This window comes from Falco naumanni, chromosome 14 (genome assembly GCF_017639655.2).
Source record: "Falco naumanni isolate bFalNau1 chromosome 14, bFalNau1.pat, whole genome shotgun sequence".
NCBI lineage: Eukaryota > Metazoa > Chordata > Aves > Falconiformes > Falconidae > Falco > Falco naumanni.
This window is the reverse complement of record NC_054067.1, coordinates 18,347,029-18,356,178: the sequence shown is the minus strand read 5'-3', so window position 1 is coordinate 18,356,178 and position 9,150 is coordinate 18,347,029. Positions and strand designations below refer to the sequence as shown.

General features: G+C 39.0%; 1 long non-coding RNA gene across 1 annotated transcript in view; it reads right to left on the bottom strand.

The window, feature by feature from the left end:
* Positions 1–657: 657 nt before the first annotated feature.
* Positions 658–9,150, bottom strand: part of LOC121097224 — a 141,202-nt gene continuing 132,709 nt past the window's right edge. Inside the window, exon 3 of the long non-coding RNA XR_005830868.1 lies at positions 658–738. This is a non-coding gene — a long non-coding RNA (uncharacterized LOC121097224). The remainder of the gene's footprint in view (positions 739–9,150) is intronic.

Sequence of the window (9,150 nt, the reverse complement as noted above, 5' to 3'; positions counted from 1 at the left end):
TAACATTTTATCTTATTCTTACTTTCAACTTGTCTTGCTGCAAAAATGCTCCATGGGGGGGAACTCTGTCACTGTGGTTGTATCATAATTTTCCAGCTACTATACTGCAGGGGGAGGAACATTCTCAATAGCACATAGTATATTTCACTGTTTCATCAGCTATATTTATTCATAGAGCTTGTTTATTATGAAGACATGTTAAAAGTGAAAATAAAACAAAATAAGTGTTTCTAGATGTTCCTATTCATCATTAGAAGCCATCTGAATTGCAAAAATGCCACTGTATCAAGCAACCATTTCCTTTATCCCTTGGGCTTTTGAGAAAATCTTATTATAGCATCTCAATTGTTGCCTTGATTTGGGATGTAAAAAGAAAAGAAAGGAAAAGAAAAAGAAATGTGTTCCATTTACTGATTCCATTGCAATTTAAATTAATCAAATACAGTGTGTTGTGCATGTCCCCTCCAAATAGCTTCCTTTCTGCCAGCAAACTGCTAAAAGGTTGTCTCATAGTCTACTCTACAAGTGTTGCTTAATCTGTTCTAAATTGTCAGTACCAAGTTTTGTGCCAGTTTCCACAGGTTACTGAAGTATGCAAAACAGTGTGAACTAATTGATGCAACACCTTACTGTCTTCTTACCTTCTGCATTCTGGTGCCGCTTGGCGCTGGTGGCCTCTTCACTTGCTTACCACAAAGCCAGCTGAAACAAAACCCCTTCCATAGGAACAAGGTCTAGCTGAAGAAGATACGGCATCATTTTAATTTTGCACTGTCTGTTTTCACTTTCTGCTTGTGGGTACCAGTCAGGAGGGTCCTAGCGCTAACAGCACTATCAAAGGCCAATACTGGTTCAGACCAGAAAAAATCCTGTGCATTCCTTATCTTCACTTTAAAAAAGGCATTCAACCATGTTGATTTACAAGCAATTTTGACCTGCTTAAATTATCCTGTCCGTAACCAGTTGATAGTGAAGCTACTAATTACCCTGTGGGTGGAACAGCAGTCATAATCCGAAGAATTTGTTGTGCAAAAAGCTGAACGACCCATTTGTACAGATGGAAAAAATGGAAAGAAAATTCAAGGGATTCTGTTGTATGTTAAGAATATCGACTCACATGAAAGAGAAGCTCTTTTTTCTCCTCATGCTTACTTTTCGTCAGCACAGTTACAGAAGAACTATCCTGAAAACTGAACCAATTGATAACCACTGCTGCAAACCCACTTAAAAAGTTGGTGACGCACCAGAGAAATGGAGCAGAGGATAAAGCAGCAGCAGCAAGCTGGGAGCAGTGTAGCGATGTGAAGATCTATTCCTTGACTGTGCTCATTTATTGAGGCAGAATGGTGAAAGGAGTCCAAAACTAAGTATTCACATTCATTACCAGGGAAAAGGAGGGAAAAAAGAATTTTCTCTTTACTTCTTTTGATTTCAGGAGTGATTAGGTTCAGTTGCGTCTCTTAAATTGCTTGGTAAGTGTTCTATCTCTGTCATTTCAATAAAAGGGATAATATGTTTCGTTGTAGCATTTTCACTCAGAAGAGATTGGAATCATAAAGAATCAGAAAGAGGAGGGCAAGGTAGTATTCTGAGGTCATTAGGATGGTTTAAGAGTTGTTTCATTGTCTGTCTAAAAGCACTCTATCACCCTTCTTCAGATCCTGTAAATAGGAGAACTGCCTCTCCTGAAAAACAGCATTAGTGGTCATTTTAGGATTTTTTTCAGCATCTATTATCCTCTGCTAAGCTACTGAACACAATTCATCAGGACACTCTTCTGTAGCATCAGACTGAGTTAAATCTTAATACAAACACCAGTGTTCTGTCACAGATGACAGTTGTTTTATTAACAGCACTGCACCAAACACTATGTAGCCAACAGCAGAAAAGTTTTCTGAAAGTAGACATCACTTTGCCTCAGTAAGGCAGAACCAGAAACGCCAGAGTCTGCAGTAACAATTTTTCTTTATAGCTTCCTGCTTGACTACAAAATTGCATCTCATGTGTGATGTCATTGCTCTGCTGCTGCAATGCCAGGCATGAGCCAGGTCTGAAAATGCAGTCGGAGAAACCAGGTTACACCTTACACATTCAGTCCTTTCTTGGTACTGCTGCTAAACACATCTAAACACGTGCAGTACGCAGATCAGGGTCACAACATTATTGGTCTCTCCTTCTGCTCTCAGAAAAATAAAGAAATTCAAATCTGTAATGTATTGAAGAAGTTAGAAGAATCATGTAGGTTCAGTGTTGCCAGCACAGCACCTGAAGCCGAGATCAAAATCCGTATCTGTAGTATATTGAAGAAGTTAGACCCTATATCTGAGATTGGTGAATAGATAAAATGTTTGCTCATGCAGCTGAAATATATGTCCATGATATATTAATAAGACAAACTGTGTCCTTGAAATCCTAAAATAGTCTTTTCTAACATCTGATACATCCTTTCTTCAAACAGTATTCACAGACTCAACAGAGTAATACGTGAAGTGTGCACACATGAGCCCCAGTTGCACAAAACCCGCTCCACCTGTGTTTGAGCTGACACAGAGAATGTCGGCATGTTTGGTGTGAGCCAACAAATTCATGAACGAGACATCAGGTAAAGGTTATTAAATACAAAGGCATCTCCTCTGGGTCTGGAAGTCTGACTTGCAAGGTATTGGTGGCTCTGAGAATAATTACTTCATGTTTGGCCTGTCTGTGTTTCTGCTGTGAGGTCAGCACGTGTTAAGGAGTAAGCTGTCACACGTGAGTAAAAGAGTACAATTTTAGTAAGTACTGTCTATTTTTCAGTTTGCACTAGGAAGTTGTTGCAAATACTCTCCTACCAAAAAAAAGAAGCTTTGAGTTTAAATGTGTCTTAGGACCATAAACATACTGTCTACTGTACTTGTTAGGGAAATATTATAAACATATCTGGCACTATTTTAGAGAAAAATGAAAAGACTAGAGATTTCTTTAGTAACCACGATTTGAAAGATTCAGACAAAAAAGTCTTACAAGAAGCCATTTAATCCTGCCATTAATTCATCACCCATTTCCTTGACACAGGTGCCAACCCTCGAAAAGCACATAGTGTGCAATCTGAAATAGACAAATAACCATTGTCCTTTTTATTAATTTCATAAATTAGTATTATTGTGGGCATAAGGGCAATCTTTGAGCCATAAGGCTTGATTCCAATTAGCCATCAACACTGACAATCAAAAGTTGCTTCCAGAGTTCAAAAGAATTACATTAGATATAAGCGAAATCAGAATCAGGCCCATACATTCGAGCTCTGTTTTTTTCTAAGGTTACAATAGCACCAATACTAAAATTTTACAGTGTATGGTAAATGTCAAGTGATAAAATATTTGGAATTTTTACTCATGAATATATTTCATTTGTTACTGCAAATGATTTCCATTACATTTTACTAAATACATAGCTGCTTCTCCTTTTGCAATTAACAATTCCTAATAATACAGTCAAACCTTCTTAATCATTGTTCATTCTAGCATAAAGTAAATCTTGCTGTGTTTGAAGAGAACCTAGTCATCTTGACAGCATCCCGTTTTGTTCCTTTTTATTTTACAAGATTAGAATACTTAATAACCTTTACCATATTTGGCTGCAGTGGAAGTGTGAAGAGTAAAATTTGCACAGTGGAGGATTGTATGGCCGGGACAGAACTCGGTGCTGTAATGAGGTTTGGTTCTGTTGCTCAGGTTTGCAGAAAAACTCAACATGAATGGTTCTTTTTGCCTAAGGTTGCCCTGCAGAGTTACATATAATAGTAAAGCATGGTTAGAGCCAGGTCTATCGTCTGAGTATTTGCCAAAACCATTGATTTTAGGGTTTTTTTTTTTCCTTGCTAAAACCATTCCAGTTTGGAGGAAAATCAATAGAAATACTCAGTGCCTAAACAGTCATCCTTTTAATTGCCCTGGAGCACTCACATACACTTACACTCAACCTTGTAAAGAGTCAGAGAAACTCCAGAAACAGTCACAAATATTGAAAGTCCAGAGTTGGTGTTGCTGCACCTTTAGAGCTCTGCTGCAGACTAGCCTTGGGAAAGATCAGCGAGCCTTTGTGGACACCCCCTTAAATCCTCAGAAACTGAGCACGGAGTTCGTTTTAACACAAGCTTTGTTTTCATTAAAAAGAAAAATATGTTCAGGCAAGTTGATGGAGAAATGAACCAAATTGAATGTATTGAAGTTCTCTGCTTTGCTACAGTGCTTTTAAAATGGTGTCTAAACAGTTGGTCACAGATTTATTTATGTTTCCATGTAAAGAAAGAAAATATTATCATTTTCTATATGGGAAACAGTTTCCCTAATTATTTGGCTCCTTCTTCTACCACATAAACAGCAATTTGTACCCCTCTCCTTCAACTGGCTGCAATTAGCAGCTACATTGCAATAAGCAGATTATGTTAATTAAAACCTCAAAACTATGTAAACAATGGGAAAGCTGACTAGCCATTTTCTATTTTTGCCAACTGGGAGGAACACAAGAGAAATTAGTACCAAGCTTAATTTTGCTGTTTATAATTCAAGTTATTTGTAACAAATAACAACATTTTAAAAGTTTTTTTAAACAATTAACTGTATTTCTCTATGCTAATTGAACGACATCCCACATGAGAAGTTTTGCATCTTATGAACTGGGAAAAAAAAGTTTAAAAAAAATCTAAAAAGGTGCTAAGGGAACAGATTTGCACATGCCATCACTGAACTGTATATTAAACACAAGTTCCCTTCTATGCCTGAGTGACGCTCTCAAAAAGTCATAACTAAGGATTAAAGTATAACTTAGCTCTGCTGCTTTGGCAAAATTTTTAGCAAACTCTAGTTTAGATGTTACCTAGCAGAAATGAAAAAATTGTGAAGTTTTAAGATGTTGCTACAGTTTCATAGAAGCCTCAGTTTTGTTTTGTTCTTCTGTTTCCAAACCTGGGTTGTTTAATGAGGGTGGGAAGAGTGGGAGGCAAAAGTGGATTTTTCTTGTTAGTTACTGTGTTCTTAGTGCTCTCTGCCATGGAGATACCTCTCAGCGTCACCTGCTGAGGGGATGTCACCACCAAAGGAACTGCGCACACAGAGGGGCTGTGTACATATATAAGATTTGTTGACTACAGCTATGAACTCGCCATTGACCAGACTTTGGAAGCAGAAGAACTATAGCCCTTCTGCAGCTTCATACAGGAAATACTCCAGGTACACAAAGGAGACGGCACGCTTCCTTCCCCAGGTTTGCACTACTAGGTATTGCTGATTGACTACAAAGAAGAAAAGAAGAGCATGGGGAATGATCACAGCTTCAGATGAGGTGTTACACCCTTGTGATGAGGTTTTTCATTGACTGCCTAGGAAAAGCAAATGATACAGAAATACATAATGGCTCGTGCAATCTGGGACCAGGCTTCCAGAGTGGCCAGTATAAAACTGCTAGTTCAGTGTATTGTTTCAATTACACCCTTGATCCAAACTGCTTTAGAAAATGGGAAGATTCTCAGGAGATGTGAACGTTGGTAGATGCATTATTCACAGACCCTAAGGTGGCCACATAATGCTAAGTGTGTAGGAAAAGAGCATGGGAAGTTTGAAGAGGGCAGAGATTTAGAAGAGCTGGTCACACCGTTAGATTTTGTATCTACTATGTTTCAGTCATTTACAGAGAGTGGGAATTCTCAAGTACTTCATGTATATTATGTTAGAAAAACATTTCTTCTGGTTTAAGGGCAACACTGATTTCCTATCTCCCGCTGCCCCGCAGAGCTCACAGACTGTGGGAGGGCTACTCAAAATAAAAGTGCAGTTGATCATGTTGCTTTTCGTATTTCCACTATTTTCCTTTTGGAGACATGAACTTTAAATGAGCTGCTGTACAAGCTTCTTGGGGTCAAAACAGAGGAAATCACATCCACCACAGAGACAGGCACAGCAAACCCCCCTAATATGACCATTATGTTCAACTCAGCAGTCTTTTTCCCGTTGGTAGGTTTTTGATACAAGCTTAGCATCAAGCCAGGCTGTCAAAACCAATGAAATCTATTTCTGTGACATTGAAAGAGCTCTTGATGAAAGTCAATCAGTTTACGGAATGGTTGGTTTTTTTGTTTTTTTTTTTTTTTTAGAGTACCTGGAATCAAGACAGGGCAAGCGTTGGGTTTCAACAGAATTGCTGCTTTTTCTCCTTAGTTTCTAAGAGGTAAGGAATATGTGACATTTGTTGTGCAGCCAGCACATGTACTTGATGCTAACAGCTATATTTCAGTCTGACCATTTGCCAAGAGTCTTGTTTCTCAACAGAATTCACTCTTTTGCCAGATCTTTTATTTTGAAATTAATGGAGGGGTTTAGCTCTTGATGGGACTCTATTGGAAAACACACAGAGCAGTCCTCAGGCTCCTGGGTGGAACACATTTTAGTTTTCATACTCTAGAAGGCAGAATATCAAAGGGGATAGGAATGATAAATGGAATAGCAGCTTGGATAATACCAATGATACTGGATAATTTTTCCATAGTTAAGCTTTCACGGGATTTCCTGTACAGATAGGTACGTGCTCAGTGCTGTAAGGTGCTACTGTTAAGAAGTGCTAGACTTGCTGCAGAAGGCTTTTGCCTGCACATACAGCATATTTGATACTTCCTAGGTGTTCTGGACTTACAGGTTATGAATACATAGTTCGTAAGATCATCCAACAACCTTATCTAGTCCAGAAGCTTTTTTAACCACAATCTAAACAGTTTCTTTGCTTATAAAGATTTCTATGAATTCTTTGATTCCCATTTAAAAAAGGGGCAGAAGATAAATACCCCAGCAATAAATATGTGTTTGGTGGTGTTATGAAACATCAGTTGTTCCTTTGGGTGGATTTCCACAGCCTTGAAGCTAACTATGGCTCTTCAGAGATGATCACTTTACAAAAAGATTCACTTTTACATCTTAATCCATTCTCTGCTCAAGGTGTAATGAAAGAAATTACTATCTTCTCCCCAGACAGTTATCATAATAGTATGAAAAAATGACTTAAATATTGACCTTGTCAATACAATCAAGTTCAGATGAGCTAAAAGTAAATCAAATGATCTTTTAATCCCGGGAAAATGTTTTAAGGCTTTTCTTTTTATCGTCTCAAGCTCACTTTTAAGGCCTTAGTTTATGACACAGTAGTGACTCATGCAATCACCAAAAGAAAACCGAGAAAAGAATAAAACAATGCTTATCCACTTTTGTGGCACTGAATCAGTTTTATGGTTTGTTAACTCAAAAGCAATCTGTATTTTTTAAAAAACTCTACTGATTGTTACTTAATTTTTCAATAAAATAAGCCTACCAGCAATTTTCTCATCCAATATAAATCAAAGCAATACATCACTTAACACTGGCACTTTCCTTTGTTCCCTTTCCAGCTGATGCTCCTGAATTTTATCCACTGTTAATATATATTACATTTTCTATTCAATCCCAGTGGTACTTGCTACTGTTCCTCTAGCTTCTGATCTCTGAACTGGAGCCAGGACTCAATTCAGAGCCTCCAATTCCACATGAGGAAAAAAGGTACTTCAAAACAGAACCGAAGCTACCACCAACCCTGGGGATTAAATCAATGTGTTCTGCGGGTAGAGCACAAGCACAGGTCAAGTTATGCAACTTATTTAGGAGGTTTTAATGCCAATACCATTGGATCTACAGCATTCCAAGGAATTATGTTAACTGACAGCCATCAACAAAAGCAGCAAGAAACCTACAGCCAGGAGATTATTCTTTCTCTTCCTAGAAATGTAAATTTGAAGCTCTCCCTGAATGGATTTTACATGTCCATTAATTTTATTGATAATTTCCTAGAAGTTTTTTCTAAATTTTTTTAATAGGGAAGATAATGAAATATGTTCCAGCTTTTAGATGATGAGATTAGGCTATTCAAAAATTTAATTGATACTATAAATACACAGTTCTGTTGCAAGTTTACCAAAGATATCCCATTGATTCTGGATATCATTCATTTCTTTAATAGTATCTTTGAATAATTATTTTATTTATATACTATCAGAAAAGATGACATAATCTGCTTAGTAAAATTATAAAGAGAAGATGCTATGGAAACTTTCCCCTACATAGAGTGGATTCACAACACTTGCATAAATATAGTTTATTTCTCCAGTACCTTTCCTGATACATATATAATCTTTCATTATTCTAAACTCCACCATGGATGAATTCCAGTTCTGCCAAAGCTACATCTCTTTGCTACCAGTTCTAGATAAAGCTATCCCAAAGGTTCCACAGAGATTGTGTTACATTACATGTATTTGTGAGACCTCCCCTGGAACGCTGGGCTCAGCTCTGGGCCCCTCACTCCCAGACAGACCCGGAGGGGCTGGAGCGTGTCCAGGGACGGGCACGGAGCTGGGGAAGGGGCTGCGGCACAAGGCTGGGGGGGGCGGCTGGGGGAGCTGGGGGGTTCAGCCTGGAGAAGAGGGGGCTCAGGGGGGCCCGATCGCTCTCTGCAGCTCCCTGACAGGGGCTGTGGGCAGGGGGGGTCGGTCTCTGCTCCCAGGGAACAAGCGACAGGACAAGGGGAAACGGCCTCGAGGTGCCCAGGGGAGGGTTGGATCGGGGATTAGGGACAAGTCCTCACCGAAAGGGTGGTCAGGCGCTGGGACAGGCTGCCCAGGGAGGGGGTGGAATCACCTTCCCTGGGGGTGTTTAAAAAACACATAGATGTGGTGCTTAGGGACACAGGTTAGTGGTGGGCTTGGCAATCCTGGCTTCATGGTTGGACTTGATAATCTCAAAGGTCTTTTCCAACCTAAATAAGTCTATGATTCTATGTTATGGCAGTTACTGTGCAATATGTCCACTTCCTTACCAGAGAATAGGGTGCTCAAGGTCACCAGGTGGAAACAAAGAAGCAAATGGTGAAAAAAGAACCCCAATAAGCCTCGGCAAATACTGAAGGAGGGGAGAGCAAAGGACTTATTTCCAATAGTGGATCTTCTCTTAACTGTAGTTTAGGGGACACACAGACAACAAGCTGGTCACATGAACTTCTGAGACTAGGGGCACTTCCTAGCCAGGTTTCCTGTAACCTTACCATAAGAATATTAATGCGCTTTATGTAGCTTTGTTTAGCCATACACATTTATTT